Source organism: Orbicella franksi, chromosome 11 (assembly GCF_964199315.1).
Source record: "Orbicella franksi chromosome 11, jaOrbFran1.1, whole genome shotgun sequence".
Classification (NCBI taxonomy): Eukaryota; Metazoa; Cnidaria; class Anthozoa; order Scleractinia; family Merulinidae; genus Orbicella; species Orbicella franksi.
Window position 1 is genome coordinate 15665781 of NC_138155.1, and position 25429 is coordinate 15691209.

At 44.7% G+C, this 25429-nt stretch overlaps 51 non-coding genes across 51 annotated transcripts; all 51 read left to right on the plus strand.

The window, feature by feature from the left end:
* Positions 1 to 118: 118 nt before the first annotated feature.
* LOC145461848 (5S ribosomal RNA) lies at positions 119 to 237 on the plus strand. The gene has a single exon (XR_014040944.1). It is a non-coding gene; the product is annotated as a 5S ribosomal RNA (ribosomal RNA).
* A 385-nt stretch (positions 238 to 622) lies between these two features.
* LOC145461849 (5S ribosomal RNA) lies at positions 623 to 741 on the plus strand. Its single transcript, XR_014040945.1, has one exon. It is a non-coding gene; the product is annotated as a 5S ribosomal RNA (ribosomal RNA).
* Positions 742 to 1125: 384 nt separating this feature from the next.
* LOC145461548 (5S ribosomal RNA) lies at positions 1126 to 1244 on the plus strand. Its single transcript, XR_014040679.1, has one exon. It is a non-coding gene; the product is annotated as a 5S ribosomal RNA (ribosomal RNA).
* A 385-nt stretch (positions 1245 to 1629) lies between these two features.
* Positions 1630 to 1748, plus strand: LOC145461580 (5S ribosomal RNA). The gene has a single exon (XR_014040709.1). It is a non-coding gene; the product is annotated as a 5S ribosomal RNA (ribosomal RNA).
* A 384-nt stretch (positions 1749 to 2132) lies between these two features.
* Positions 2133 to 2251, plus strand: LOC145461850 (5S ribosomal RNA). Its single transcript, XR_014040946.1, has one exon. It is a non-coding gene; the product is annotated as a 5S ribosomal RNA (ribosomal RNA).
* Positions 2252 to 2635: 384 nt separating this feature from the next.
* On the plus strand, positions 2636 to 2754 carry LOC145461851 (5S ribosomal RNA). The gene has a single exon (XR_014040947.1). It is a non-coding gene; the product is annotated as a 5S ribosomal RNA (ribosomal RNA).
* Positions 2755 to 3138: 384 nt separating this feature from the next.
* On the plus strand, positions 3139 to 3257 carry LOC145461581 (5S ribosomal RNA). The gene has a single exon (XR_014040710.1). It is a non-coding gene; the product is annotated as a 5S ribosomal RNA (ribosomal RNA).
* Positions 3258 to 3640: 383 nt separating this feature from the next.
* LOC145461582 (5S ribosomal RNA) lies at positions 3641 to 3759 on the plus strand. The gene has a single exon (XR_014040711.1). It is a non-coding gene; the product is annotated as a 5S ribosomal RNA (ribosomal RNA).
* A 385-nt stretch (positions 3760 to 4144) lies between these two features.
* LOC145461852 (5S ribosomal RNA) lies at positions 4145 to 4263 on the plus strand. Its single transcript, XR_014040948.1, has one exon. It is a non-coding gene; the product is annotated as a 5S ribosomal RNA (ribosomal RNA).
* A 384-nt stretch (positions 4264 to 4647) lies between these two features.
* Positions 4648 to 4766, plus strand: LOC145461854 (5S ribosomal RNA). The gene has a single exon (XR_014040949.1). It is a non-coding gene; the product is annotated as a 5S ribosomal RNA (ribosomal RNA).
* A 382-nt stretch (positions 4767 to 5148) lies between these two features.
* On the plus strand, positions 5149 to 5267 carry LOC145461855 (5S ribosomal RNA). The gene has a single exon (XR_014040950.1). It is a non-coding gene; the product is annotated as a 5S ribosomal RNA (ribosomal RNA).
* Positions 5268 to 5651: 384 nt separating this feature from the next.
* On the plus strand, positions 5652 to 5770 carry LOC145461856 (5S ribosomal RNA). The gene has a single exon (XR_014040951.1). It is a non-coding gene; the product is annotated as a 5S ribosomal RNA (ribosomal RNA).
* Positions 5771 to 6153: 383 nt separating this feature from the next.
* On the plus strand, positions 6154 to 6272 carry LOC145461858 (5S ribosomal RNA). The gene has a single exon (XR_014040954.1). It is a non-coding gene; the product is annotated as a 5S ribosomal RNA (ribosomal RNA).
* A 384-nt stretch (positions 6273 to 6656) lies between these two features.
* Positions 6657 to 6775, plus strand: LOC145461604 (5S ribosomal RNA). The gene has a single exon (XR_014040732.1). It is a non-coding gene; the product is annotated as a 5S ribosomal RNA (ribosomal RNA).
* Positions 6776 to 7159: 384 nt separating this feature from the next.
* LOC145461859 (5S ribosomal RNA) lies at positions 7160 to 7278 on the plus strand. Its single transcript, XR_014040955.1, has one exon. It is a non-coding gene; the product is annotated as a 5S ribosomal RNA (ribosomal RNA).
* Positions 7279 to 7662: 384 nt separating this feature from the next.
* LOC145461860 (5S ribosomal RNA) lies at positions 7663 to 7781 on the plus strand. Its single transcript, XR_014040956.1, has one exon. It is a non-coding gene; the product is annotated as a 5S ribosomal RNA (ribosomal RNA).
* A 384-nt stretch (positions 7782 to 8165) lies between these two features.
* Positions 8166 to 8284, plus strand: LOC145461861 (5S ribosomal RNA). The gene has a single exon (XR_014040957.1). It is a non-coding gene; the product is annotated as a 5S ribosomal RNA (ribosomal RNA).
* A 384-nt stretch (positions 8285 to 8668) lies between these two features.
* LOC145461862 (5S ribosomal RNA) lies at positions 8669 to 8787 on the plus strand. Its single transcript, XR_014040958.1, has one exon. It is a non-coding gene; the product is annotated as a 5S ribosomal RNA (ribosomal RNA).
* Positions 8788 to 9170: 383 nt separating this feature from the next.
* On the plus strand, positions 9171 to 9289 carry LOC145461863 (5S ribosomal RNA). Its single transcript, XR_014040959.1, has one exon. It is a non-coding gene; the product is annotated as a 5S ribosomal RNA (ribosomal RNA).
* Positions 9290 to 9673: 384 nt separating this feature from the next.
* On the plus strand, positions 9674 to 9792 carry LOC145461864 (5S ribosomal RNA). The gene has a single exon (XR_014040960.1). It is a non-coding gene; the product is annotated as a 5S ribosomal RNA (ribosomal RNA).
* A 384-nt stretch (positions 9793 to 10176) lies between these two features.
* Positions 10177 to 10295, plus strand: LOC145461865 (5S ribosomal RNA). Its single transcript, XR_014040961.1, has one exon. It is a non-coding gene; the product is annotated as a 5S ribosomal RNA (ribosomal RNA).
* A 385-nt stretch (positions 10296 to 10680) lies between these two features.
* LOC145461866 (5S ribosomal RNA) lies at positions 10681 to 10799 on the plus strand. The gene has a single exon (XR_014040962.1). It is a non-coding gene; the product is annotated as a 5S ribosomal RNA (ribosomal RNA).
* Positions 10800 to 11183: 384 nt separating this feature from the next.
* LOC145461867 (5S ribosomal RNA) lies at positions 11184 to 11302 on the plus strand. The gene has a single exon (XR_014040963.1). It is a non-coding gene; the product is annotated as a 5S ribosomal RNA (ribosomal RNA).
* Positions 11303 to 11686: 384 nt separating this feature from the next.
* Positions 11687 to 11805, plus strand: LOC145461870 (5S ribosomal RNA). Its single transcript, XR_014040965.1, has one exon. It is a non-coding gene; the product is annotated as a 5S ribosomal RNA (ribosomal RNA).
* A 384-nt stretch (positions 11806 to 12189) lies between these two features.
* On the plus strand, positions 12190 to 12308 carry LOC145461871 (5S ribosomal RNA). Its single transcript, XR_014040966.1, has one exon. It is a non-coding gene; the product is annotated as a 5S ribosomal RNA (ribosomal RNA).
* Positions 12309 to 12693: 385 nt separating this feature from the next.
* LOC145461872 (5S ribosomal RNA) lies at positions 12694 to 12812 on the plus strand. The gene has a single exon (XR_014040967.1). It is a non-coding gene; the product is annotated as a 5S ribosomal RNA (ribosomal RNA).
* Positions 12813 to 13196: 384 nt separating this feature from the next.
* LOC145461873 (5S ribosomal RNA) lies at positions 13197 to 13315 on the plus strand. Its single transcript, XR_014040968.1, has one exon. It is a non-coding gene; the product is annotated as a 5S ribosomal RNA (ribosomal RNA).
* A 383-nt stretch (positions 13316 to 13698) lies between these two features.
* LOC145461532 (5S ribosomal RNA) lies at positions 13699 to 13817 on the plus strand. Its single transcript, XR_014040663.1, has one exon. It is a non-coding gene; the product is annotated as a 5S ribosomal RNA (ribosomal RNA).
* Positions 13818 to 14202: 385 nt separating this feature from the next.
* On the plus strand, positions 14203 to 14321 carry LOC145461874 (5S ribosomal RNA). Its single transcript, XR_014040970.1, has one exon. It is a non-coding gene; the product is annotated as a 5S ribosomal RNA (ribosomal RNA).
* Positions 14322 to 14704: 383 nt separating this feature from the next.
* On the plus strand, positions 14705 to 14823 carry LOC145461875 (5S ribosomal RNA). Its single transcript, XR_014040971.1, has one exon. It is a non-coding gene; the product is annotated as a 5S ribosomal RNA (ribosomal RNA).
* A 385-nt stretch (positions 14824 to 15208) lies between these two features.
* On the plus strand, positions 15209 to 15327 carry LOC145461876 (5S ribosomal RNA). The gene has a single exon (XR_014040972.1). It is a non-coding gene; the product is annotated as a 5S ribosomal RNA (ribosomal RNA).
* A 384-nt stretch (positions 15328 to 15711) lies between these two features.
* Positions 15712 to 15830, plus strand: LOC145461533 (5S ribosomal RNA). The gene has a single exon (XR_014040664.1). It is a non-coding gene; the product is annotated as a 5S ribosomal RNA (ribosomal RNA).
* Positions 15831 to 16213: 383 nt separating this feature from the next.
* On the plus strand, positions 16214 to 16332 carry LOC145461583 (5S ribosomal RNA). The gene has a single exon (XR_014040712.1). It is a non-coding gene; the product is annotated as a 5S ribosomal RNA (ribosomal RNA).
* A 383-nt stretch (positions 16333 to 16715) lies between these two features.
* On the plus strand, positions 16716 to 16834 carry LOC145461877 (5S ribosomal RNA). Its single transcript, XR_014040973.1, has one exon. It is a non-coding gene; the product is annotated as a 5S ribosomal RNA (ribosomal RNA).
* A 386-nt stretch (positions 16835 to 17220) lies between these two features.
* LOC145461534 (5S ribosomal RNA) lies at positions 17221 to 17339 on the plus strand. The gene has a single exon (XR_014040665.1). It is a non-coding gene; the product is annotated as a 5S ribosomal RNA (ribosomal RNA).
* A 384-nt stretch (positions 17340 to 17723) lies between these two features.
* LOC145461535 (5S ribosomal RNA) lies at positions 17724 to 17842 on the plus strand. The gene has a single exon (XR_014040666.1). It is a non-coding gene; the product is annotated as a 5S ribosomal RNA (ribosomal RNA).
* A 383-nt stretch (positions 17843 to 18225) lies between these two features.
* LOC145461878 (5S ribosomal RNA) lies at positions 18226 to 18344 on the plus strand. The gene has a single exon (XR_014040974.1). It is a non-coding gene; the product is annotated as a 5S ribosomal RNA (ribosomal RNA).
* A 384-nt stretch (positions 18345 to 18728) lies between these two features.
* Positions 18729 to 18847, plus strand: LOC145461547 (5S ribosomal RNA). The gene has a single exon (XR_014040678.1). It is a non-coding gene; the product is annotated as a 5S ribosomal RNA (ribosomal RNA).
* A 384-nt stretch (positions 18848 to 19231) lies between these two features.
* Positions 19232 to 19350, plus strand: LOC145461584 (5S ribosomal RNA). The gene has a single exon (XR_014040713.1). It is a non-coding gene; the product is annotated as a 5S ribosomal RNA (ribosomal RNA).
* Positions 19351 to 19733: 383 nt separating this feature from the next.
* On the plus strand, positions 19734 to 19852 carry LOC145461536 (5S ribosomal RNA). Its single transcript, XR_014040667.1, has one exon. It is a non-coding gene; the product is annotated as a 5S ribosomal RNA (ribosomal RNA).
* A 385-nt stretch (positions 19853 to 20237) lies between these two features.
* On the plus strand, positions 20238 to 20356 carry LOC145461879 (5S ribosomal RNA). Its single transcript, XR_014040975.1, has one exon. It is a non-coding gene; the product is annotated as a 5S ribosomal RNA (ribosomal RNA).
* Positions 20357 to 20739: 383 nt separating this feature from the next.
* LOC145461881 (5S ribosomal RNA) lies at positions 20740 to 20858 on the plus strand. Its single transcript, XR_014040977.1, has one exon. It is a non-coding gene; the product is annotated as a 5S ribosomal RNA (ribosomal RNA).
* Positions 20859 to 21243: 385 nt separating this feature from the next.
* LOC145461882 (5S ribosomal RNA) lies at positions 21244 to 21362 on the plus strand. Its single transcript, XR_014040978.1, has one exon. It is a non-coding gene; the product is annotated as a 5S ribosomal RNA (ribosomal RNA).
* A 385-nt stretch (positions 21363 to 21747) lies between these two features.
* LOC145461537 (5S ribosomal RNA) lies at positions 21748 to 21866 on the plus strand. The gene has a single exon (XR_014040668.1). It is a non-coding gene; the product is annotated as a 5S ribosomal RNA (ribosomal RNA).
* A 383-nt stretch (positions 21867 to 22249) lies between these two features.
* LOC145461883 (5S ribosomal RNA) lies at positions 22250 to 22368 on the plus strand. Its single transcript, XR_014040979.1, has one exon. It is a non-coding gene; the product is annotated as a 5S ribosomal RNA (ribosomal RNA).
* A 385-nt stretch (positions 22369 to 22753) lies between these two features.
* Positions 22754 to 22872, plus strand: LOC145461538 (5S ribosomal RNA). Its single transcript, XR_014040669.1, has one exon. It is a non-coding gene; the product is annotated as a 5S ribosomal RNA (ribosomal RNA).
* Positions 22873 to 23256: 384 nt separating this feature from the next.
* Positions 23257 to 23375, plus strand: LOC145461884 (5S ribosomal RNA). The gene has a single exon (XR_014040981.1). It is a non-coding gene; the product is annotated as a 5S ribosomal RNA (ribosomal RNA).
* A 384-nt stretch (positions 23376 to 23759) lies between these two features.
* LOC145461585 (5S ribosomal RNA) lies at positions 23760 to 23878 on the plus strand. Its single transcript, XR_014040714.1, has one exon. It is a non-coding gene; the product is annotated as a 5S ribosomal RNA (ribosomal RNA).
* A 383-nt stretch (positions 23879 to 24261) lies between these two features.
* Positions 24262 to 24380, plus strand: LOC145461885 (5S ribosomal RNA). The gene has a single exon (XR_014040982.1). It is a non-coding gene; the product is annotated as a 5S ribosomal RNA (ribosomal RNA).
* A 385-nt stretch (positions 24381 to 24765) lies between these two features.
* LOC145461886 (5S ribosomal RNA) lies at positions 24766 to 24884 on the plus strand. Its single transcript, XR_014040983.1, has one exon. It is a non-coding gene; the product is annotated as a 5S ribosomal RNA (ribosomal RNA).
* Positions 24885 to 25267: 383 nt separating this feature from the next.
* On the plus strand, positions 25268 to 25386 carry LOC145461539 (5S ribosomal RNA). The gene has a single exon (XR_014040670.1). It is a non-coding gene; the product is annotated as a 5S ribosomal RNA (ribosomal RNA).
* Positions 25387 to 25429: the final 43 nt, after the last annotated feature.

A 25429-nucleotide genomic window follows, 5' to 3' on the forward strand; every position in this document is an offset into this window, starting at 1 on the left:
CTGGGTTAAGTAGCCGAGACGTAATTGGAAATTCATGACAACAGCAATTAAAGGCCTTCCTTCTAAGAGACTTAAAAGAGAGTCCAAGCAATTGGGCAAGGTTTGAGTTGTTTCTTTCGTCTACGACCACACCACAGGGAACGTACCGGTTCTCGTCCGATCACCGAAGTCAAGTCCTGTTGGGCGGCGTCAGTACCTGGCTGGGTGACCACCTGGGAATACGCCGTGTTGTAGACTTTTGGACCCATTTTGGGACTGGACTCTTCAGAGAAGATTTCCATACGCCTCCACATCATTGATCCCTGTGTTTTCAAAATGTTGTCTTTTTTTTTTTTGAATTATTTTTCCAGCAAGTTGACAGCATATTAGAAGATTTTCTTGTTTGATTACAGCACTGCAACACTGAGCAGCACACTGGAGGCAATCTCTTGAATGTGGCTTTGATGACTGACCATTGGAGAATCGCCCTTTTGTGATTTGAAGTCTTAGCTGGCTTTGGAATCTCTGGGTTAAGTAGCCGAGACGTAATTGGAAATTCATGACAACAGCAATTAAAGGCCTTCCTTCTAAGAGACTTAAAAGAGAGTCCAAGCAATTGGGCAAGGTTTGAGTTGTTTCTTTCGTCTACGACCACACCACAGGGAACGTACCGGTTCTCGTCCGATCACCGAAGTCAAGTCCTGTTGGGCGGCGTCAGTACCTGGCTGGGTGACCACCTGGGAATACGCCGTGTTGTAGACTTTTGGACCCATTTTGGGACTGGACTCTTCAGAGAAGATTTCCATACGCCTCCACATCATTGATCCCTCTGTTTTCAAAATGTTGTCTTTTTTGTTTTGAATTATTTTTCCAGCAAGTTGACAGCATATTAGAAGATTTTCTTGTTTGATTACAGCACTGCAACACTGAGCAGCACACTGGAGGCAATCTCTTGAATGTGGCTTTGATGACTGACCATTGGAGAATCGCCCTTTTGTGATTTGAAGTCTTAGCTGGCTTTGGAATCTCTGGGTTAAGTAGCCGAGACGTAATTGGAAATTCATGACAACAGCAATTAAAGGCCTTCCTTCTAAGAGACTTAAAAGAGAGTCCAAGCAATTGGGCAAGGTTTGAGTTGTTTCTTTCGTCTACGACAACACCACAGGGAACGTACCGGTTCTCGTCCGATCACCGAAGTCAAGTCCTGTTGGGCGGCGTCAGTACCTGGCTGGGTGACCACCTGGGAATACGCCGTGTTGTAGACTTTTGGAGCCATTTTGGGACTGGACTCTTCAGAGAAGATTTCCATACGCCTCCACATCATTGATCCCTCTGTTTTCAAAATGTTGTCTTTTTTTTTTTGGAATTATTTTTCCAGCAAGTTGACAGCATATTAGAAGATTTTCTTGTTTGATTACAGCACTGCAACACTGAGCAGCACACTGGAGGCAATCTCTTGAATGTGGCTTTGATGACTGACCATTGGAGAATCGCCCTTTTGTGATTTGAAGTCTTAGCTGGCTTTGGAATCTCTGGGTTAAGTAGCCGAGACGTAATTGGAAATTCATGACAACAGCAATTAAAGGCCTTCCTTCTAAGAGACTTAAAAGAGAGTCCAAGCAATTGGGCAAGGTTTGAGTTGTTTCTTTCGTCTACGACCACACCACAGGGAACGTACCGGTTCTCGTCCGATCACCGAAGTCAAGTCCTGTTGGGCGGCGTCAGTACCTGGCTGGGTGACCAGCTGGGAATACGCCGTGTTGTAGACTTTTGGAGCCATTTTGGGACTGGACTCTTCAGAGAAGATTTCCATACGCCTCCACATCATTGATCCCTGTGTTTTCAAAATGTTGTCTTTTTTTTTTGGAATTATTTTTCCAGCAAGTTGACAGCATATTAGAAGATTTTCTTGTTTGATTACAGCACTGCAACACTGAGCAGCACACTGGAGGCAATCTCTTGAATGTGGCTTTGATGACTGACCATTGGAGAATCGCCCTTTTGTGATTTGAAGTCTTAGCTGGCTTTGGAATCTCTGGGTTAAGTAGCCGAGACGTAATTGGAAATTCATCACAACAGCAATTAAAGGCCTTCCTTCTAAGAGACTTAAAAGAGAGTCCAAGCAATTGGGCAAGGTTTGAGTTGTTTCTTTCGTCTACGACCACACCACAGGGAACGTACCGGTTCTCGTCCGATCACCGAAGTCAAGTCCTGTTGGGCGGCGTCAGTACCTGGCTGGGTGACCACCTGGGAATACGCCGTGTTGTAGACTTTTGGAGCCATTTTGGGACTGGACTCTTCAGAGAAGATTTCCATACGCCTCCACATCATTGATCCCTGTGTTTTCAAAATGTTGTCTTTTTTTTTTTGAATTATTTTTCCAGCAAGTTGACAGCATATTAGAAGATTTTCTTGTTTGATTACAGCACTGCAACACTGAGCAGCACACTGGAGGCAATCTCTTGAATGTGGCTTTGATGACTGACCATTGGAGAATCGCCCTTTTGTGATTTGAAGTCTTAGCTGGCTTTGGAATCTCTGGGTTAAGTAGCCGAGACGTAATTGGAAATTCATGACAACAGCAATTAAAGGCCTTCCTTCTAAGAGACTTAAAAGAGAGTCCAAGCAATTGGGCAAGGTTTGAGTTGTTTCTTTCGTCTACGACCACACCACAGGGAACGTACCGGTTCTCGTCCGATCACCGAAGTCAAGTCCTGTTGGGCGGCGTCAGTACCTGGCTGGGTGACCACCTGGGAATACGCCGTGTTGTAGACTTTTGGAGCCATTTTGGGACTGGACTCTTCAGAGAAGATTTCCATACGCCTCCACATCATTGATCCCTCTGTTTTCAAAATGTTGTCTTTTTTTTTTGGAATTATTTTTCCAGCAAGTTGACAGCATATTAGAAGATTTGCTTGTTTGATTACAGCACTGCAACACTGAGCAGCACACTGGAGGCAATCTCTTGAATGTGGCTTTGATGACTGACCATTGGAGAATCGCCCTTTTGTGATTTGAAGTCTTAGCTGGCTTTGGAATCTCTGGGTTAAGTAGCCGAGACGTAATTGGAAATTCATGACAACAGCAATTAAAGGCCTTCCTTCTAAGAGACTTAAAAGAGAGTCCAAGCAATTGGGCAAGGTTTGAGTTGTTTCTTTCGTCTACGACCACACCACAGGGAACGTACCGGTTCTCGTCCGATCACCGAAGTCAAGTCCTGTTGGGCGGCGTCAGTACCTGGCTGGGTGACCAGCTGGGAATACGCCGTGTTGTAGACTTTTGGAGCCATTTTGGGACTGGACTCTTCAGAGAAGATTTCCATACGCCTCCACATCATTGATCCCTGTGTTTTCAAAATGTTGTCTTTTTTTTTTGAATTATTTTTCCAGCAAGTTGACAGCATATTAGAAGATTTGCTTGTTTGATTACAGCACTGCAACACTGAGCAGCACACTGGAGGCAATCTCTTGAATGTGGCTTTGATGACTGACCATTGGAGAATCGCCCTTTTGTGATTTGAAGTCTTAGCTGGCTTTGGAATCTCTGGGTTAAGTAGCCGAGACGTAATTGGAAATTCATGACAACAGCAATTAAAGGCCTTCCTTCTAAGAGACTTAAAAGAGAGTCCAAGCAATTGGGCAAGGTTTGAGTTGTTTCTTTCGTCTACGACCACACCACAGGGAACGTACCGGTTCTCGTCCGATCACCGAAGTCAAGTCCTGTTGGGCGGCGTCAGTACCTGGCTGGGTGACCAGCTGGGAATACGCCGTGTTGTAGACTTTTGGACCCATTTTGGGACTGGACTCTTCAGAGAAGATTTCCATACGCCTCCACATCATTGATCCCTCTTTTTTCAAAATGTTGTCTTTTTTTTTTTGGAATTATTTTTCCAGCAAGTTGACAGCATATTAGAAGATTTTCTTGTTTGATTACAGCACTGCAACACTGAGCAGCACACTGGAGGCAATCTCTTGAATGTGGCTTTGATGACTGACCATTGGAGAATCGCCCTTTTGTGATTTGAAGTCTTAGCTGGCTTTGGAATCTCTGGGTTAAGTAGCCGAGACGTAATTGGAAATTCATGACAACAGCAATTAAAGGCCTTCCTTCTAAGAGACTTAAAAGAGAGTCCAAGCAATTGGGCAAGGTTTGAGTTGTTTCTTTCGTCTACGACCACACCACAGGGAACGTACCGGTTCTCGTCCGATCACCGAAGTCAAGTCCTGTTGGGCGGCGTCAGTACCTGGCTGGGTGACCACCTGGGAATACGCCGTGTTGTAGACTTTTGGAGCCATTTTGGGACTGGACTCTTCAGAGAAGATTTCCATACGCCTCCACATCATTGATCCCTCTGTTTTCAAAATGTTGTCTTTTTTTTTTGGAATTATTTTTCCAGCAAGTTGACAGCATATTAGAAGATTTTCTTGTTTGATTACAGCACTGCAACACTGAGCAGCACACTGGAGGCAATCTCTTGAATGTGGCTTTGATGACTGACCATTGGAGAATCGCCCTTTTGTGATTTGAAGTCTTAGCTGGCTTTGGAATCTCTGGGTTAAGTAGCCGAGACGTAATTGGAAATTCATGACAACAGCAATTAAAGGCCTTCCTTCTAAGAGACTTAAAAGAGAGTCCAAGCAATTGGGCAAGGTTTGAGTTGTTTCTTTCGTCTACGACCACACCACAGGGAACGTACCGGTTCTCGTCCGATCACCGAAGTCAAGTCCTGTTGGGCGGCGTCAGTACCTGGCTGGGTGACCACCTGGGAATACGCCGTGTTGTAGACTTTTGGACCCATTTGGGACTGGACTCTTCAGAGAAGATTTCCATACGCCTCCACATCATTGATCCCTCTGTTTTCAAAATGTTGTCTTTTTTTTTTGAATTATTTTTCCAGCAAGCTGACAGCATATTAGAAGATTTTCTTGTTTGATTACAGCACTGCAACACTGAGCAGCACACTGGAGGCAATCTCTTGAATGTGGCTTTGATGACTGACCATTGGAGAATCGCCCTTTTGTGATTTGAAGTCTTAGCTGGCTTTGGAATCTCTGGGTTAAGTAGCCGAGACGTAATTGGAAATTCATGACAACAGCAATTAAAGGCCTTCCTTCTAAGAGACTTAAAAGAGAGTCCAAGCAATTGGGCAAGGTTTGAGTTGTTTCTTTCGTCTACGACCACACCACAGGGAACGTACCGGTTCTCGTCCGATCACCGAAGTCAAGTCCTGTTGGGCGGCGTCAGTACCTGGCTGGGTGACCACCTGGGAATACGCCGTGTTGTAGACTTTTGGACCCATTTTGGGACTGGACTCTTCAGAGAAGATTTCCATACGCCTCCACATCATTGATCCCTCTGTTTTCAAAATGTTGTCTTTTTTTTTTGGAATTATTTTTCCAGCAAGTTGACAGCATATTAGAAGATTTTCTTGTTTGATTACAGCACTGCAACACTGAGCAGCACACTGGAGGCAATCTCTTGAATGTGGCTTTGATGACTGACCATTGGAGAATCGCCCTTTTGTGATTTGAAGTCTTAGCTGGCTTTGGAATCTCTGGGTTAAGTCGCCGAGACGTAATTGGAAATTCATCACAACAGCAATTAAAGGCCTTCCTTCTAAGAGACTTAAAAGAGAGTCCAAGCAATTGGGCAAGGTTTGAGTTGTTTCTTTCGTCTACGACCACACCACAGGGAACGTACCGGTTCTCGTCCGATCACCGAAGTCAAGTCCTGTTGGGCGGCGTCAGTACCTGGCTGGGTGACCACCTGGGAATACGCCGTGTTGTAGACTTTTGGAGCCATTTTGGGACTGGACTCTTCAGAGAAGATTTCCATACGCCTCCACATCATTGATCCCTCTGTTTTCAAAATGTTGTCTTTTTTTTTTGAATTATTTTTCCAGCAAGTTGACAGCATATTAGAAGATTTTCTTGTTTGATTACAGCACTGCAACACTGAGCAGCACACTGGAGACAATCTCTTGAATGTGGCTTTGATGACTGACCATTGGAGAATCGCCCTTTTGTGATTTGAAGTCTTAGCTGGCTTTGGAATCTCTGGGTTAAGTAGCCGAGACGTAATATGAAATTCATGACAACAGCAATTAAAGGCCTTCCTTCTAAGAGACTTAAAAGAGAGTCCAAGCAATTGGGCAAGGTTTGAGTTGTTTCTTTCGTCTACGACCACACCACAGGGAACGTACCGGTTCTCGTCCGATCACCGAAGTCAAGTCCTGTTGGGCGGCGTCAGTACCTGGCTGGGTGACCACCTGGGAATACGCCGTGTTGTAGACTTTTGGAGCCATTTTGGGACTGGACTCTTCAGAGAAGATTTCCATACGCCTCCACATCATTGATCCCTCTGTTTTCAAAATGTTGTCTTTTTTTTTTGGAATTATTTTTCCAGCAAGTTGACAGCATATTAGAAGATTTTCTTGTTTGATTACAGCACTGCAACACTGAGCAGCACACTGGAGGCAATCTCTTGAATGTGGCTTTGATGACTGACCATTGGAGAATCGCCCTTTTGTGATTTGAAGTCTTAGCTTGCTTTGGAATCTCTGGGTTAAGTCGCCGAGACGTAATTGGAAATTCATGACAACAGCAATTAAAGGCCTTCCTTCTAAGAGACTTAAAAGAGAGTCCAAGCAATTGGGCAAGGTTTGAGTTGTTTCTTTCGTCTACGACCACACCACAGGGAACGTACCGGTTCTCGTCCGATCACCGAAGTCAAGTCCTGTTGGGCGGCGTCAGTACCTGGCTGGGTGACCACCTGCGAATACGCCGTGTTGTAGACTTTTGGAGCCATTTTGGGACTGGACTCTTCAGAGAAGATTTCCATACGCCTCCACATCATTGATCCCTCTGTTTTCAAAATGTTGTCTTTTTTTTTTGGAATTATTTTTCCAGCAAGTTGACAGCATATTAGAAGATTTTCTTGTTTGATTACAGCACTGCAACACTGAGCAGCACACTGGAGGCAATCTCTTGAATGTGGCTTTGATGACTGACCATTGGAGAATCGCCCTTTTGTGATTTGAAGTCTTAGCTGGCTTTGGAATCTCTGGGTTAAGTAGCCGAGACGTAATTGGAAATTCATGACAACAGCAATTAAAGGCCTTCCTTCTAAGAGACTTAAAAGAGAGTCCAAGCAATTGGGCAAGGTTTGAGTTGTTTCTTTCGTCTACGACCACACCACAGGGAACGTACCGGTTCTCGTCCGATCACCGAAGTCAAGTCCTGTTGGGCGGCGTCAGTACCTGGCTGGGTGACCACCTGGGAATACGCCGTGTTGTAGACTTTTGGAGCCATTTTGGGACTGGACTCTTCAGAGAAGATTTCCATACGCCTCCACATCATTGATCCCTCTGTTTTCAAAATGTTGTCTTTTTTTTTTGGAATTATTTTTCCAGCAAGTTGACAGCATATTAGAAGATTTGCTTGTTTGATTACAGCACTGCAACACTGAGCAGCACACTGGAGGCAATCTCTTGAATGTGGCTTTGATGAATGACCATTGGAGAATCGCCCTTTTGTGATTTGAAGTCTTAGCTGGCTTTGGAATCTCTGGGTTAAGTAGCCGAGACGTAATTGGAAATTCATCACAACAGCAATTAAAGGCCTTCCTTCTAAGAGACTTAAAAGAGAGTCCAAGCAATTGGGCAAGGTTTGAGTTGTTTCTTTCGTCTACGACCACACCACAGGGAACGTACCGGTTCTCGTCCGATCACCGAAGTCAAGTCCTGTTGGGCGGCGTCAGTACCTGGCTGGGTGACCACCTGGGAATACGCCGTGTTGTAGACTTTTGGAGCCATTTTGGGACTGGACTCTTCAGAGAAGATTTCCATACGCCTCCACATCATTGATCCCTCTGTTTTCAAAATGTTGTCTTTTTTTTTTGGAATTATTTTTCCAGCAAGTTGACAGCATATTAGAAGATTTTCTTGTTTGATTACAGCACTGCAACACTGAGCAGCACACTGGAGGCAATCTCTTGAATGTGGCTTTGATGACTGACCATTGGAGAATCGCCCTTTTGTGATTTGAAGTCTTAGCTGGCTTTGGAATCTCTGGGTTAAGTAGCCGAGACGTAATTGGAAATTCATGACAACAGCAATTAAAGGCCTTCCTTCTAAGAGACTTAAAAGAGAGTCCAAGCAATTGGGCAAGGTTTGAGTTGTTTCTTTCGTCTACGACCACACCACAGGGAACGTACCGGTTCTCGTCCGATCACCGAAGTCAAGTCCTGTTGGGCGGCGTCAGTACCTGGCTGGGTGACCACCTGGGAATACGCCGTGTTGTAGACTTTTGGACCCATTTTGGGACTGGACTCTTCAGAGAAGATTTCCATACGCCTCCACATCATTGATCCCTCTGTTTTCAAAATGTTGTCTTTTTTTTTTGGAATTATTTTTCCAGCAAGTTGACAGCATATTAGAAGATTTTCTTGTTTGATTACAGCACTGCAACACTGAGCAGCACACTGGAGGCAATCTCTTGAATGTGGCTTTGATGACTGACCATTGGAGAATCGCCCTTTTGTGATTTGAAGTCTTAGCTGGCTTTGGAATCTCTGGGTTAAGTCGCCGAGACGTAATTGGAAATTCATGACAACAGCAATTAAAGGCCTTCCTTCTAAGAGACTTAAAAGAGAGTCCAAGCAATTGGGCAAGGTTTGAGTTGTTTCTTTCGTCTACGACCACACCACAGGGAACGTACCGGTTCTCGTCCGATCACCGAAGTCAAGTCCTGTTGGGCGGCGTCAGTACCTGGCTGGGTGACCACCTGGGAATACGCCGTGTTGTAGACTTTTGGACCCATTTTGGGACTGGACTCTTCAGAGAAGATTTCCATACGCCTCCACATCATTGATCCCTCTGTTTTCAAAATGTTGTCTTTTTTTTTGGAATTATTTTTCCAGCAAGTTGACAGCATATTAGAAGATTTTCTTGTTTGATTACAGCACTGCAACACTGAGCAGCACACTGGAGAAAATCTCTTGAATGTGGCTTTGATGACTGACCATTGGAGAATCGCCCTTTTGTGATTTGAAGTCTTAGCTGGCTTTGGAATCTCTGGGTTAAGTAGCCGAGACGTAATATGAAATTCATGACAACAGCAATTAAAGGCCTTCCTTCTAAGAGACTTAAAAGAGAGTCCAAGCAATTGGGCAAGGTTTGAGTTGTTTCTTTCGTCTACGACCACACCACAGGGAACGTACCGGTTCTCGTCCGATCACCGAAGTCAAGTCCTGTTGGGCGGCGTCAGTACCTGGCTGGGTGACCACCTGGGAATACGCCGTGTTGTAGACTTTTGGAGCCATTTTGGGACTGGACTCTTCAGAGAAGATTTCCATACGCCTCCACATCATTGATCCCTCTGTTTTCAAAATGTTGTCTTTTTTTTTTGGAATTATTTTTCCAGCAAGTTGACAGCATATTAGAAGATTTTCTTGTTTGATTACAGCACTGCAACACTGAGCAGCACACTGGAGGCAATCTCTTGAATGTGGCTTTGATGACTGACCATTGGAGAATCGCCCTTTTGTGATTTGAAGTCTTAGCTTGCTTTGGAATCTCTGGGTTAAGTCGCCGAGACGTAATTGGAAATTCATGACAACAGCAATTAAAGGCCTTCCTTCTAAGAGACTTAAAAGAGAGTCCAAGCAATTGGGCAAGGTTTGAGTTGTTTCTTTCGTCTACGACCACACCACAGGGAACGTACCGGTTCTCGTCCGATCACCGAAGTCAAGTCCTGTTGGGCGGCGTCAGTACCTGGCTGGGTGACCACCTGGGAATACGCCGTGTTGTAGACTTTTGGAGCCATTTTGGGACTGGACTCTTCAGAGAAGATTTCCATACGCCTCCACATCATTGATCCCTCTGTTTTCAAAATGTTGTCTTTTTTTTTTGGAATTATTTTTCCAGCAAGTTGACAGCATATTAGAAGATTTTCTTGTTTGATTACAGCACTGCAACACTGAGCAGCACACTGGAGGCAATCTCTTGAATGTGGCTTTGATGACTGACCATTGGAGAATCGCCCTTTTGTGATTTGAAGTCTTAGCTGGCTTTGGAATCTCTGGGTTAAGTAGCCGAGACGTAATTGGAAATTCATGACAACAGCAATTAAAGGCCTTCCTTCTAAGAGACTTAAAAGAGAGTCCAAGCAATTGGGCAAGGTTTGAGTTGTTTCTTTCGTCTACGACCACACCACAGGGAACGTACCGGTTCTCGTCCGATCACCGAAGTCAAGTCCTGTTGGGCGGCGTCAGTACCTGGCTGGGTGACCACCTGGGAATACGCCGTGTTGTAGACTTTTGGAGCCATTTTGGGACTGGACTCTTCAGAGAAGATTTCCATACGCCTCCACATCATTGATCCCTGTGTTTTCAAAATGTTGTCTTTTTTTTATTTGAATTATTTTTCCAGCAAGTTGACAGCATATTAGAAGATTTTCTTGTTTGATTACAGCACTGCAACACTGAGCAGCACACTGGAGGCAATCTCTTGAATGTGGCTTTGATGAATGACCATTGGAGAATCGCCCTTTTGTGATTTGAAGTCTTAGCTGGCTTTGGAATCTCTGGGTTAAGTAGCCGAGACGTAATTGGAAATTCATGACAACAGCAATTAAAGGCCTTCCTTCTAAGAGACTTAAAAGAGAGTCCAAGCAATTGGGCAAGGTTTGAGTTGTTTCTTTCGTCTACGACCACACCACAGGGAACGTACCGGTTCTCGTCCGATCACCGAAGTCAAGTCCTGTTGGGCGGCGTCAGTACCTGGCTGGGTGACCACCTGGGAATACGCCGTGTTGTAGACTTTTGGAGCCATTTTGGGACTGGACTCTTCAGAGAAGATTTCCATACGCCTCCACATCATTGATCCCTCTGTTTTCAAAATGTTGTCTTTTTTTTTTGGAATTATTTTTCCAGCAAGTTGACAGCATATTAGAAGATTTTCTTGTTTGATTACAGCACTGCAACACTGAGCAGCACACTGGAGGCAATCTCTTGAATGTGGCTTTGATGACTGACCATTGGAGAATCGCCCTTTTGTGATTTGAAGTCTTAGCTGGCTTTGGAATCTCTGGGTTAAGTAGCCGAGACGTAATTGGAAATTCATCACAACAGCAATTAAAGGCCTTCCTTCTAAGAGACTTAAAAGAGAGTCCAAGCAATTGGGCAAGGTTTGAGTTGTTTCTTTCGTCTACGACCACACCACAGGGAACGTACCGGTTCTCGTCCGATCACCGAAGTCAAGTCCTGTTGGGCGGCGTCAGTACCTGGCTGGGTGACCACCTGGGAATACGCCGTGTTGTAGACTTTTGGACCCATTTTGGGACTGGACTCTTCAGAGAAGATTTCCATACGCCTCCACATCATTGATCCCTGTGTTTTCAAAATGTTGTCTTTTTTTTTTGGAATTATTTTTCCAGCAAGTTGACAGCATATTAGAAGATTTTCTTGTTTGATTACAGCACTGCAACACTGAGCAGCACACTGGAGGCAATCTCTTGAATGTGGCTTTGATGACTGACCATTGGAGAATCGCCCTTTTGTGATTTGAAGTCTTAGCTGGCTTTGGAATCTCTGGGTTAAGTAGCCGAGACGTAATTGGAAATTCATGACAACAGCAATTAAAGGCCTTCCTTCTAAGAGACTTAAAAGAGAGTCCAAGCAATTGGGCAAGGTTTGAGTTGTTTCTTTCGTCTACGACCACACCACAGGGAACGTACCGGTTCTCGTCCGATCACCGAAGTCAAGTCCTGTTGGGCGGCGTCAGTACCTGGCTGGGTGACCACCTGGGAATACGCCGTGTTGTAGACTTTTGGAGCCATTTTGGGACTGGACTCTTCAGAGAAGATTTCCATACGCCTCCACATCATTGATCCCTCTGTTTTCAAAATGTTGTCTTTTTTTTCTGGAATTATTTTTCCAGCAAGTTGACAGCATATTAGAAGATTTTGTTGTTTGATTACAGCACTGCAACACTGAGCAGCACACTGGAGGCAATCTCTTGAATGTGGCTTTGATGACTGACCATTGGAGAATCGCCCTTTTGTGATTTGAAGTCTTAGCTGGCTTTGGAATCTCTGGGTTAAGTAGCCGAGACGTAATATGAAATTCATGACAACAGCAATTAAAGGCCTTCCTTCTAAGAGACTTAAAAGAAAGTCCAAGCAATTGGACAAGGTTTGAGTTGTTTCTTTCGTCTACGACCACACCACAGGGAACGTACCGGTTCTCGTCCGATCACCGAAGTCAAGTCCTGTTGGGCGGCGTCAGTACCTGGCTGGGTGACCACCTGGGAATACGCCGTGTTGTAGACTTTTGGAGCCATTTTGGGACTGGACTCTTCAGAGAAGATTTCCATACGCCTCCACATCATTGATCCCTCTGTTTTCAAAATGTTGTCTTTTTTTTTTTTGAATTATTTTTCCAGCAAGTTGACAGCATATTAGAAGATTTGCTTGTTTGATTACAGCACTGCAACACTGAGCAGCACACTGGAGGCAATCTCTTGAATGTGGCTTTGATGAATGACCATTGGAGAATCGCCCTTTTGTGATTTGAAGTCTTAGCTGGCTTTGGAATCTCTGGGTTAAGTAGCCGAGACGTAATTGGAAATTCATGACAACAGCAATTAAAGGCCTTCCTTCTAAGAGACTTAAAAGAGAGTCCAAGCAATTGGGCAAGGTTTGAGTTGTTTCTTTCGTCTACGACCACACCACAGGGAACGTACCGGTTCTCGTCCGATCACCGAAGTCAAGTCCTGTTGGGCGGCGTCAGTACCTGGCTGGGTGACCACCTGGGAATACGCCGTGTTGTAGACTTTTGGAGCCATTTTGGGACTGGACTCTTCAGAGAAGATTTCCATACGCCTCCACATCATTGATCCCTCTGTTTTCAAAATGTTGTCTTTTTTTTTTGGAATTATTTTTCCAGCAAGTTGACAGCATATTAGAAGATTTTCTTGTTTGATTACAGCACTGCAACACTGAGCAGCACACTGGAGGCAATCTCTTGAATGTGGCTTTGATGACTGACCATTGGAGAATCGCCCTTTTGTGATTTGAAGTCTTAGCTGGCTTTGGAATCTCTGGGTTAAGTAGCCGAGACGTAATTGGAAATTCATCACAACAGCAATTAAAGGCCTTCCTTCTAAGAGACTTAAAAGAGAGTCCAAGCAATTGGGCAAGGTTTGAGTTGTTTCTTTCGTCTACGACCACACCACAGGGAACGTACCGGTTCTCGTCCGATCACCGAAGTCAAGTCCTGTTGGGCGGCGTCAGTACCTGGCTGGGTGACCACCTGGGAATACGCCGTGTTGTAGACTTTTGGACCCATTTTGGGACTGGACTCTTTAGAGAAGATTTCCATACGCCTCCACATCATTGATCCCTCTGTTTTCAAAATGTTGTCTTTTTTTTTTTGAATTATTTTTCCAGCAAGTTGACAGCATATTAGAAGATTTTCTTGTTTGATTACAGCACTCAACACTGAGCAGCACACTGGAGGCAATCTCTTGAATGTGGCTTTGATGACTGACCATTGGAGAATCGCCCTTTTGTGATTTGAAGTCTTAGCTGGCTTTGGAATCTCTGGGTTAAGTAGCCGAGACGTAATTGGAAATTCATGACAACAGCAATTAAAGGCCTTCCTTCTAAGAGACTTAAAAGAGAGTCCAAGCAATTGGGCAAGGTTTGAGTTGTTTCTTTCGTCTACGACCACACCACAGGGAAGGTACCGGTTCTCGTCCGATCACCGAAGTCAAGTCCTGTTGGGCGGCGTCAGTACCTGGCTGGGTGACCACCTGGGAATACGCCGTGTTGTAGACTTTTGGAGCCATTTTGGGACTGGACTCTTCAGAGAAGATTTCCATACGCCTCCACATCATTGATCCCTCTGTTTTCAAAATGTTGTCTTTTTTTTTTTGGAATTATTTTTCCAGCAAGTTGACAGCCTATTAGAAGATTTTCTTGTTTGATTACAGCACTGCAACACTGAGCAGCACACTGGAGGCAATCTCTTGAATGTGGCTTTGATGACTGACCATTGGAGAATCGCCCTTTTGTGATTTGAAGTCTTAGCTGGCTTTGGAATCTCTGGGTTAAGTAGCCGAGACGTAATTGGAAATTCATCACAACAGCAATTAAAGGCCTTCCTTCTAAGAGACTTAAAAGAGAGTCCAAGCAATTGGGCAAGGTTTGAGTTGTTTCTTTCGTCTACGACCACACCACAGGGAACGTACCGGTTCTCGTCCGATCACCGAAGTCAAGTCCTGTTGGGCGGCGTCAGTACCTGGCTGGGTGACCACCTGGGAATACGCCGTGTTGTAGACTTTTGGAGCCATTTTGGGACTGGACTCTTCAGAGAAGATTTCCATACGCCTCCACATCATTGATCCCTCTGTTTTCAAAATGTTGTCTTCTCTTTTTGAATTATTTTTCCAGCAAGTTGACAGCATATTAGAAGATTTTCTTGTTTGATTACAGCACTGCAAGACGGAGCAGCACACTGGAGGCAATCTCTTGAATGTGGCTTTGATGACTGACCATTGGAGAATCGCCCTTTTGTGATTTGAAGTCTTAGCTGGCTTTGGAATCTCTGGGTTAAGTAGCCGAGACGTAATTGGAAATTCATGACAACAGCAATTAAAGGCCTTCCTTCTAAGAGACTTAAAAGAGAGTCCAAGCAATTGGGCAAGGTTTGAGTTGTTTCTTTCGTCTACGACCACACCACAGGGAACGTACCGGTTCTCGTCCGATCACCGAAGTCAAGTCCTGTTGGGCGGCGTCAGTACCTGGCTGGGTGACCACCTGGGAATACGCCGTGTTGTAGACTTTTGGAGCCATTTTGGGACTGGACTCTTCAGAGAAGATTTCCATACGCCTCCACATCATTGATCCCTCTGTTTTCAAAATGTTGTCTTTTTTTTTTTTGAATTATTTTTCCAGCAAGTTGACAGCATATTAGAAGATTTGCTTGTTTGATTACAGCACTGCAACACTGAGCAGCACACTGGAGGCAATCTCTTGAATGTGGCTTTGATGACTGACCATTGGAGAATCGCCCTTTTGTGATTTGAAGTCTTAGCTGGCTTTGGAATCTCTGGGTTAAGTAGCCGAGACGTAATTGGAAATTCATGACAACAGCAATTAAAGGCCTTCCTTCTAAGAGACTTAAAAGAGAGTCCAAGCAATTGGGCAAGGTTTGAGTTGTTTCTTTCGTCTACGACCACACCACAGGGAACGTACCGGTTCTCGTCCGATCACCGAAGTCAAGTCCTGTTGGGCGGCGTCAGTACCTGGCTGGGTGACCACCTGGGAATACGCCGTGTTGTAGACTTTTGGAGCCATTTTGGGACTGGACTCTTCAGAGAAGATTTCCATACGCCTCCACATCATTGATCCCTCTGTTTTCAAAATGTTGTCTTTTTTTTTTGGAATTATTTTTCCAGCAAGTTGACAGCATATTAGAAGATTTTCTTGTTTGATTACAGCACTGCAACACTGAGCAGCACACTGGAGGCAATCTCTTGAATGTGGCTTTGATGACTGACCATTGGAGAATCGCCCTTTTGTGATTTGAAGTCTTAGCTGGCTTTGGAATCTCTGGGTTAAGTAGCCGAGACGTAATTGGAAATTCATGACAACAGCAATTAAAGGCCTTCCTTCTAAGAGACTTAAAAGAGAGTCCAAGCAATTGGGCAAGGTTTGAGTTGTTTCTTTCGTCTACGACCACACCACAGGGAAGGTACCGGTTCTCGTCCGATCACCGAAGTCAAGTCCTGTTGGGCGGCGTCAGTACCTGGCTGGGTGACCACCTGGGAATACGCCGTGTTGTAGACTTTTGGAGCCATTTTGGGACTGGACTCTTCAGAGAAGATTTCCATACGCCTCCACATCATTGATCCCTCTGTTTTTAAAATGTTGTCTTCTCTTTTTGAATTATTTTTCCAGCAAGTTGACAGCATATTAGAAGATTTTCTTGTTTGATTACAGCACTGCAAGACGGAGCAGCACACTGGAGGCAATCTCTTGAATGTGGCTTTGATGACTGACCATTGGAGAATCGCCCTTTTGTGATTTGAAGTCTTAGCTGGCTTTGGAATCTCTGGGTTAAGTAGCCGAGACGTAATTGGAAATTCATGACAACAGCAATTAAAGGCCTTCCTTCTAAGAGACTTAAAAGAGAGTCCAAGCAATTGGGCAAGGTTTGAGTTGTTTCTTTCGTCTACGACCACACCACAGGGAACGTACCGGTTCTCGTCCGATCACCGAAGTCAAGTCCTGTTGGGCGGCGTCAGTACCTGGCTGGGTGACCAGCTGGGAATACGCCGTGTTGTAGACTTTTGGACCCATTTTGGGACTGGACTCTTTAGAGAAGATTTCCATACGCCTCCACATCATTGATCCCTCTGTTTTCAAAATGTTCTCTTTTTTTTTTGGAATTATTTTTCCAGCAAGTTGACAGCATATTAGAAGATTTTCTTGTTTGATTACAGCACTCAACACTGAGCAGCACACTGGAGGCAATCTCTTGAATGTGGCTTTGATGACTGACCATTGGAGAATCGCCCTTTTGTGATTTGAAGTCTTAGCTGGCTTTGGAATCTCTGGGTTAAGTAGCCGAGACGTAATTGGAAATTCATGACAACAGCAATTAAAGGCCTTCCTTCTAAGAGACTTAAAAGAGAGTCCAAGCAATTGGGCAAGGTTTGAGTTGTTTCTTTCGTCTACGACCACACCACAGGGAACGTACCGGTTCTCGTCCGATCACCGAAGTCAAGTCCTGTTGGGCGGCGTCAGTACCTGGCTGGGTGACCACCTGGGAATACGCCGTGTTGTAGACTTTTGGAGCCATTTTGGGACTGGACTCTTCAGAGAAGATTTCCATACGCCTCCACATCATTGATCCCTCTGTTTTCAAAATGTTGTCTTTTTTTTTTTTTGAATTATTTTTCCAGCAAGTTGACAGCATATTAGAAGATTTTCTTGTTTGATTACAGCACTGCAACACTGAGCAGCACACTGGAGGCAATCTCTTGAATGTGGCTTTGATGACTGACCATTGGAGAATCGCCCTTTTGTGATTTGAAGTCTTAGCTGGCTTTGGAATCTCTGGGTTAAGTAGCCGAGACGTAATTGGAAATTCATGACAACAGCAATTAAAGGCCTTCCTTCTAAGAGACTTAAAAGAGAGTCCAAGCAATTGGGCAAGGTTTGAGTTGTTTCTTTCGTCTACGACCACACCACAGGGAAGGTACCGGTTCTCGTCCGATCACCGAAGTCAAGTCCTGTTGGGCGGCGTCAGTACCTGGCTGGGTGACCACCTGGGAATACGCCGTGTTGTAGACTTTTGGAGCCATTTTGGGACTGGACTCTTCAGAGAAGATTTCCATACGCCTCCACATCATTGATCCCTCTGTTTTCAAAATGTTGTCTTTTTTTTTTGGAATTATTTTTCCAGCAAGTTGACAGCATATTAGAAGATTTTCTTGTTTGATTACAGCACTGCAACACTGAGCAGCACACTGGAGGCAATCTCTTGAATGTGGCTTTGATGACTGACCATTGGAGAATCGCCCTTTTGTGATTTGAAGTCTTAGCTGGCTTTGGAATCTCTGGGTTAAGTAGCCGAGACGTAATTGGAAATTCATCACAACAGCAATTAAAGGCCTTCCTTCTAAGAGACTTAAAAGAGAGTCCAAGCAATTGGGCAAGGTTTGAGTTGTTTCTTTCGTCTACGACCACACCACAGGGAAGGTACCGGTTCTCGTCCGATCACCGAAGTCAAGTCCTGTTGGGCGGCGTCAGTACCTGGCTGGGTGACCACCTGGGAATACGCCGTGTTGTAGACTTTTGGAGCCATTTTGGGACTGGACTCTTCAGAGAAGATTTCCATACGCCTCCACATCATTGATCCCTCTGTTTTCAAAATGTTGTCTTCTCTTTTTGAATTATTTTTCCAGCAAGTTGACAGCATATTAGAAGATTTTCTTGTTTGATTACAGCACTGCAAGACGGAGCAGCACACTGGAGGCAATCTCTTGAATGTGGCTTTGATGACTGACCATTGGAGAATCGCCCTTTTGTGATTTGAAGTCTTAGCTGGCTTTGGAATCTCTGGGTTAAGTAGCCGAGACGTAATTGGAAATTCATGACAACAGCAATTAAAGGCCTTCCTTCTAAGAGACTTAAAAGAGAGTCCAAGCAATTGGGCAAGGTTTGAGTTGTTTCTTTCGTCTACGACCACACCACAGGGAACGTACCGGTTCTCGTCCGATCACCGAAGTCAAGTCCTGTTGGGCGGCGTCAGTACCTGGCTGGGTGACCACCTGGGAATACGCCGTGTTGTAGACTTTTGGAGCCATTTTGGGACTGGACTCTTCAGAGAAGATTTCCATACGCCTCCACATCATTGATCCCTCTGTTTTCAAAATGTTGTCTTTTTTTTTTGGAATTATTTTTCCAGCAAGTTGACAGCATATTAGAAGATTTGCTTGTTTGATTACAGCACTGCAACACTGAGCAGCACACTGGAGGCAATCTCTTGAATGTGGCTTTGATGAATGACCATTGGAGAATCGCCCTTTTGTGATTTGAAGTCTTAGCTGGCTTTGGAATCTCTGGGTTAAGTAGCCGAGACGTAATTGGAAATTCATGACAACAGCAATTAAAGGCCTTCCTTCTAAGAGACTTAAAAGAGAGTCCAAGCAATTGGGCAAGGTTTGAGTTGTTTCTTTCGTCTACGACCACACCACAGGGAACGTACCGGTTCTCGTCCGATCACCGAAGTCAAGTCCTGTTGGGCGGCGTCAGTACCTGGCTGGGTGACCACCTGGGAATACGCCGCGTTGTAGACTTTTGGAGCCATTTTGGGACTGGACTCTTCAGAGAAGATTTCCATACGCCTCCACATCATTGATCCCTCTGTTTTCAAAATGTTGTCTTTTTTTTTTTGAATTATTTTTCCAGCAAGTTGACAGCATATTAGAAGATTTTCTTGTTTGATTACAGCACTGCAACACTGAGCAGCACACTGGAGGCAATCTCTTGAATGTGGCTTTGATGACTGACCATTGGAGAATCGCCCTTTTGTGATTTGAAGTCTTAGCTGGCTTTGGAATCTCTGGGTTAAGTAGCCGAGACGTAATTGGAAATTCATGACAACAGCAATTAAAGGCCTTCCTTCTAAGAGACTTAAAAGAGAGTCCAAGCAATTGGGCAAGGTTTGAGTTGTTTCTTTCGTCTACGACCACACCACAGGGAACGTACCGGTTCTCGTCCGATCACCGAAGTCAAGTCCTGTTGGGCGGCGTCAGTACCTGGCTGGGTGACCAGCTGGGAATACGCCGTGTTGTAGACTTTTGGACCCATTTTGGGACTGGACTCTTTAGAGAAGATTTCCATACGCCTCCACATCATTGATCCGTCTGTTTTCAAAATGTTCTCTTTTTTTTTTGGAATTATTTTTCCAGCAATTTGACAGCATATTAGAAGATTTTCTTGTTTGATTACAGCACTCAACACTGAGCAGCACACTGGAGGCAATCTCTTGAATGTGGCTTTGATGACTGACCATTGGAGAATCGCCCTTTTGTGATTTGAAGTCTTAGCTGGCTTTGGAATCTCTGGGTTAAGTAGCCGAGACGTAATTGGAAATTCATGACAACAGCAATTAAAGGCCTTCCTTCTAAGAGACTTAAAAGAGAGTCCAAGCAATTGGGCAAGGTTTGAGTTGTTTCTTTCGTCTACGACCACACCACAGGGAAGGTACCGGTTCTCGTCCGATCACCGAAGTCAAGTCCTGTTGGGCGGCGTCAGTACCTGGCTGGGTGACCACCTGGGAATACGCCGTGTTGTAGACTTTTGGAGCCATTTTGGGACTGGACTCTTCAGAGAAGATTTCCATACGCCTCCACATCATTGATCCCTCTGTTTTCAAAATGTTGTCTTTTTTTTTTTGGAATTATTTTTCCAGCAAGTTGACAGCCTATTAGAAGATTTTCTTGTTTGATTACAGCACTGCAACACTGAGCAGCACACTGGAGGCAATCTCTTGAATGTGGCTTTGATGACTGACCATTGGAGAATCGCCCTTTTGTGATTTGAAGTCTTAGCTGGCTTTGGAATCTCTGGGTTAAGTAGCCGAGACGTAATTGGAAATTCATCACAACAGCAATTAAAGGCCTTCCTTCTAAGAGACTTAAAAGAGAGTCCAAGCAATTGGGCAAGGTTTGAGTTGTTTCTTTCGTCTACGACCACACCACAGGGAACGTACCGGTTCTCGTCCGATCACCGAAGTCAAGTCCTGTTGGGCGGCGTCAGTACCTGGCTGGGTGACCACCTGGGAATACGCCGTGTTGTAGACTTTTGGAGCCATTTTGGGACTGGACTCTTCAGAGAAGATTTCCATACGCCTCCACATCATTGATCCCTCTGTTTTCAAAATGTTGTCTTCTCTTTTTGAATTATTTTTCCAGCAAGTTGACAGCATATTAGAAGATTTTCTTGTTTGATTACAGCACTGCAAGACGGAGCAGCACACTGGAGGCAATCTCTTGAATGTGGCTTTGATGACTGACCATTGGAGAATCGCCCTTTTGTGATTTGAAGTCTTACCTGGCTTTGGAATCTCTGGGTTAAGTAGCCGAGACGTAATTGGAAATTCATGACAACAGCAATTAAAGGCCTTCCTTCTAAGAGACTTAAAAGAGAGTCCAAGCAATTGGGCAAGGTTTGAGTTGTTTCTTTCGTCTACGACCACACCACAGGGAACGTACCGGTTCTCGTCCGATCACCGAAGTCAAGTCCTGTTGGGCGGCGTCAGTACCTGGCTGGGTGACCACCTGGGAATACGCCGTGTTGTAGACTTTTGGAGCCATTTTGGGACTGGACTCTTCAGAGAAGATTTCCATACGCCTCCACATCATTGATCCCTCTGTTTTCAAAATGTTGTCTTTTTTTTTTTGGAATTATTTTTCCAGCAAGTTGACAGCATATTAGAAGATTTTCTTGTTTGATTACAGCACTGCAACACTGAGCAGCACACTGGAGGCAATCTCTTGAATGTGGCTTTGATGACTGACCATTGGAGAATCGCCCTTTTGTGATTTGAAGTCTTAGCTGGCTTTGGAATCTCTGGGTTAAGTAGCCGAGACGTAATTGGAAATTCATGACAACAGCAATTAAAGGCCTTCCTTCTAAGAGACTTAAAAGAGAGTCCAAGCAATTGGGCAAGGTTTGAGTTGTTTCTTTCGTCTACGACCACACCACAGGGAACGTACCGGTTCTCGTCCGATCACCGAAGTCAAGTCCTGTTGGGCGGCGTCAGTACCTGGCTGGGTGACCACCTGGGAATACGCCGTGTTGTAGACTTTTGGAGCCATTTTGGGACTGGACTCTTCAGAGAAGATTTCCATACGCCTCCACATCATTGATCCCTCTGTTTTCAAAATGTTGTCTTTTTTTTTTTGGAATTATTTTTCCAGCAAGTTGACAGCATATTAGAAGATTTTCTTGTTTGATTACAGCACTGCAACACTGAGCAGCACACTGGAGGCAATCTCTTGAATGTGGCTTTGATGACTGACCATTGGAGAATCGCCCTTTTGTGATTTGAAGTCTTAGCTGGCTTTGGAATCTCTGGGTTAAGTAGCCGAGACGTAATTGGAAATTCATGACAACAGCAATTAAAGGCCTTCCTTCTAAGAGACTTAAAAGAGAGTCCAAGCAATTGGGCAAGGTTTGAGTTGTTTCTTTCGTCTACGACCACACCACAGGGAAGGTACCGGTTCTCGTCCGATCACCGAAGTCAAGTCCTGTTGGGCGGCGTCAGTACCTGGCTGGGTGACCACCTGGGAATACGCCGTGTTGTAGACTTTTGGAGCCATTTTGGGACTGGACTCTTCAGAGAAGATTTCCATACGCCTCCACATCATTGATCCCTCTGTTTTCAAAATGTTGTCTTCTCTTTTTGAATTATTTTTCCAGCAAGTTGACAGCATATTAGAAGATTTTCTTGTTTGATTACAGCACTGCAAGACGGAGCAGCACACTGGAGGCAATCTCTTGAATGTGGCTTTGATGACTGACCATTGGAGAATCGCCCTTTTGTGATTTGAAGTCTTAGCTGGCTTTGGAATCTCTGGGTTAAGTAGCCGAGACGTAATTGGAAATTCATGACAACAGCAATTAAAGGCCTTCCTTCTAAGAGACTTAAAAGAGAGTCCAAGCAATTGGGCAAGGTTTGAGTTGTTTCTTTCGTCTACGACCACACCACAGGGAACGTACCGGTTCTCGTCCGATCACCGAAGTCAAGTCCTGTTGGGCGGCGTCAGTACCTGGCTGGGTGACCACCTGGGAATACGCCGTGTTGTAGACTTTTGGAGCCATTTTGGGACTGGACTCTTCAGAGAAGATTTCCATACGCCTCCACATCATTGATCCCTCTGTTTTCAAAATGTTGTCTTTTTTTTTTTTGAATTATTTTTCCAGCAAGTTGACAGCATATTAGAAGATTTTGTTGTTTGATTACAGCACTGCAACACTGAGCAGCACACTGGAGGCAATCTCTTGAATGTGGCTTTGATGACTGACCATTGGAGAATCGCCCTTTTGTGATTTGAAGTCTTAGCTGGCTTTGGAATCTCTGGGTTAAGTAGCCGAGACGTAATTGGAAATTCATGACAACAGCAATTAAAGGCCTTCCTTCTAAGAGACTTAAAAGAGAGTCCAAGCAATTGGGCAAGGTTTGAGTTGTTTCTTTCGTCTACGACCACACCACAGGGAAGGTACCGGTTCTCGTCCGATCACCGAAGTCAAGTCCTGTTGGGCGGCGTCAGTACCTGGCTGGGTGACCACCTGGGAATACGCCGTGTTGTAGACTTTTGGAGCCATTTTGGGACTGGACTCTTCAGAGAAGATTTCCATACGCCTCCACATCATTGATCCCTCTGTTTTCAAAATGTTGTCTTTTTTTTTTGGAATTATTTTTCCAGCAAGTTGACAGCATATTAGAAGATTTGCTTGTTTGATTACAGCACTGCAACACTGAGCAGCACACTGGAGGCAATCTCTTGAATGTGGCTTTGATGAATGACCATTGGAGAATCGCCCTTTTGTGATTTGAAGTCTTAGCTGGCTTTGGAATCTCTGGGTTAAGTAGCCGAGACGTAATTGGAAATTCATGACAACAGCAATTAAAGGCCTTCCTTCTAAGAGACTTAAAAGAGAGTCCAAGCAATTGGGCAAGGTTTGAGTTGTTTCTTTCGTCTACGACCACACCACAGGGAACGTACCGGTTCTCGTCCGATCACCGAAGTCAAGTCCTGTTGGGCGGCGTCAGTACCTGGCTGGGTGACCACCTGGGAATACGCCGTGTTGTAGACTTTTGGAGCCATTTTGGGACTGGACTCTTCAGAGAAGATTTCCATACGCCTCCACATCATTGATCCCTCTGTTTTCAAAATGTTGTCTTTTTTTTTTTGAATTATTTTTCCAGCAAGTTGACAGCATATTAGAAGATTTTCTTGTTTGATTACAGCACTGCAACACTGAGCAGCACACTGGAGGCAATCTCTTGAATGTGGCTTTGATGACTGACCATTGGAGAATCGCCCTTTTGTGATTTGAAGTCTTAGCTGGCTTTGGAATCTCTGGGTTAAGTAGCCGAGACGTAATTGGAAATTCATGACAACAGCAATTAAAGGCCTTCCTTCTAAGAGACTTAAAAGAGAGTCCAAGCAATTGGGCAAGGTTTGAGTTGTTTCTTTCGTCTACGACCACACCACAGGGAACGTACCGGTTCTCGTCCGATCACCGAAGTCAAGTCCTGTTGGGCGGCGTCAGTACCTGGCTGGGTGACCAGCTGGGAATACGCCGTGTTGTAGACTTTTGGACCCATTTTGGGACTGGACTCTTTAGAGAAGATTTCCATACGCCTCCACATCATTGATCCCTCTGTTTTCAAAATGTTGTCTTTTTTTTTTGGAATTATTTTTCCAGCAAGTTGACAGCATATTAGAAGATTTTCTTGTTTGATTACAGCACTCAACACTGAGCAGCACACTGGAGGCAATCTCTTGAATGTGGCTTTGATGACTGACCATTGGAGAATCGCCCTTTTGTGATTTGAAGTCTTAGCTGGCTTTGGAATCTCTGGGTTAAGTAGCCGAGACGTAATTGGAAATTCATGACAACAGCAATTAAAGGCCTTCCTTCTAAGAGACTTAAAAGAGAGTCCAAGCAATTGGGCAAGGTTTGAGTTGTTTCTTTCGTCTACGACCACACCACAGGGAACGTACCGGTTCTCGTCCGATCACCGAAGTCAAGTCCTGTTGGGCGGCGTCAGTACCTGGCTGGGTGACCACCTGGGAATACGCCGTGTTGTAGACTTTTGGAGCCATTTTGGGACTGGACTCTTCAGAGAAGATTTCCATACGCCTCCACATCATTGATCCCTCTGTTTTCAAAATGTTGTCTTTTTTTTTTTGGAATTATTTTTCCAGCAAGTTGACAGCCTATTAGAAGATTTTCTTGTTTGATTACAGCACTGCAACACTGAGCAGCACACTGGAGGCAATCTCTTGAATGTGGCTTTGATGACTGACCATTGGAGAATCGCCCTTTTGTGATTTGAAGTCTTAGCTGGCTTTGGAATCTCTGGGTTAAGTAGCCGAGACGTAATTGGAAATTCATCACAACAGCAATTAAAGGCCTTCCTTCTAAGAGACTTAAAAGAGAGTCCAAGCAATTGGGCAAGGTTTGAGTTGTTTCTTTCGTCTACGACCACACCACAGGGAACGTACCGGTTCTCGTCCGATCACCGAAGTCAAGTCCTGTTGGGCGGCGTCAGTACCTGGCTGGGTGACCACCTGGGAATACGCCGTGTTGTAGACTTTTGGAGCCATTTTGGGACTGGACTCTTCAGAGAAGATTTCCATACGCCTCCACATCATTGATCCCTCTGTTTTCAAAATGTTGTCTTCTCTTTTTGAATTATTTTTCCAGCAAGTTGACAGCATATTAGAAGATTTTCTTGTTTGATTACAGCACTGCAACACTGAGCAGCACACTGGAGGCAATCTCTTGAATGTGGCTTTGATGACTGACCATTGGAGAATCGCCCTTTTGTGATTTGAAGTCTTAGCTGGCTTTGGAATCTCTGGGTTAAGTAGCCGAGACGTAATTGGAAATTCATCACAACAGCAATTAAAGGCCTTCCTTCTAAGAGACTTAAAAGAGAGTCCAAGCAATTGGGCAAGGTTTGAGTTGTTTCTTTCGTCTACGACCACACCACAGGGAAGGTACCGGTTCTCGTCCGATCACCGAAGTCAAGTCCTGTTGGGCGGCGTCAGTACCTGGCTGGGTGACCACCTGGGAATACGCCGTGTTGTAGACTTTTGGAGCCATTTTGGGACTGGACTCTTCAGAGAAGATTTCCA